We start from the raw sequence: 1,518 nt of genomic DNA on the forward strand, positions 1-1,518 counted from the left end.
CCGACATGGGGGGGTAAATACTCTGGCAGCACGTTTTCAGGCCGCACGCATTGCCGGTGGATGAGAACGGGCCCTTGGAAGCATAATCATGCTTTCAATTGTTCCGTTTTTCGGGGGAAAAACAGGGCAGCACAACACGCGACAACAATGAATGCTCGGTTTGACAAACACACAGACCGTGGGTGCAAAGAATGGGTGCACAATGACAGTGACGATAAATGAAATCAATCATACCGGCGCTCCGGGAACGGGGAGCAGCAGTTTTCCAATTTGTTTGATACGATTGTTGCACACAGCGCGAAGGGAAGATTCGATCTCGGGACTTTGCGCCTCAGCTTTTGGTAGACGCTGTAGAAGCAAACAAGCATGGCAAGATGTGTCACTCAAGGACACGCTGAGAGGCGTTTTTTGCGATAGAGCATAAATCACTCAGAAAACCTTTTAATCCTTACGTAGGATTAGATGCGGTAGAACCTGATACTTCCACGTCTCATCGAGTCCCCTTAAAGTCGATGTATGGAGTGAACCGATAGTGTGATAGTGACGAGGTGTTGCTGAGCGTTTGAAAGGTGATTTGTGGAGGTCTTATCTTGAGCTCAGCTTAAACCTCCACTAGATAGTGACACTGTGTAAGCCAACCTGCTGAATGGGAGATCTATCCCTTTTCCGGGTTGTTAGTGGAATTAGGCACAACGATGATGATTAGTAAAGGAAAATGAAGTATTTTTAATTCGAATCAGCTTCTGTAAATACCCACACAAACACACACAGTGCTATATAAGAGTGCCTTTAATTACGGTGTCATAAAACAAGATCCCTCTCAGTTACGTCATAATCTATTCCGAAAAAGGGGGTTTCGGGTCCCAGAAGTTGCACATTATCAGCTCAGAAATAAAGATACCACCTACTCTCTCCCTCTCTTTCTCTCTCTCTCTCTCTGTCCGCTTCTTTTGGGAAGATAATCGAACCTGCTGGTGCTTGTTTTTGGAGCTGCTGTTTTTTGTTGCCATACAAAATTGATTACAACAAGGGTGGTGGTGGTGATGGCGGTGATCGTGCGCGGTATCTTTTGCGTAACGCGTAAGAAGCGTGTGGGGCCCATGCCCCATATCAGCGGGCGAAGATCAGTTTCGGCAAGACGCGCGACACGAGAACACAGTGTACGGTGGAGAGTTGTTGCCGGTTGTGCAAAAGTTGCCCTTCGAACAGAGCGTGCGGTCAGTAGCAGCTGGGACGTGCTGGCTCGCGATCGTACTGCTTTCTTGTTGGTGTATCCCGCGCGCGTGCGAGTGCCTCTTTCCAGTGTGTGTGCCGTGTGTGCCTTTTTCGAGTCGTTTAAAAGTGTGTTCCTGCGTTTGTGGTTTAATTATTAATAATTTTGTTGAACAACTTGTTCTTTAACAGCATTTAGCCGATAAAGTGTTTAATAAGTCGTCTCAAACGGCAGAGACTTTAGGTGACACAGTGGAGTGATTTAGTGGAGTGAAGTGAAAGGAAAAGCCTCTTCTTCCAGCTGTA

This window comes from Anopheles coluzzii, chromosome 2 (assembly GCF_943734685.1).
Source record: "Anopheles coluzzii chromosome 2, AcolN3, whole genome shotgun sequence".
In the NCBI taxonomy this organism is placed as follows: domain Eukaryota; kingdom Metazoa; phylum Arthropoda; class Insecta; order Diptera; family Culicidae; genus Anopheles; species Anopheles coluzzii.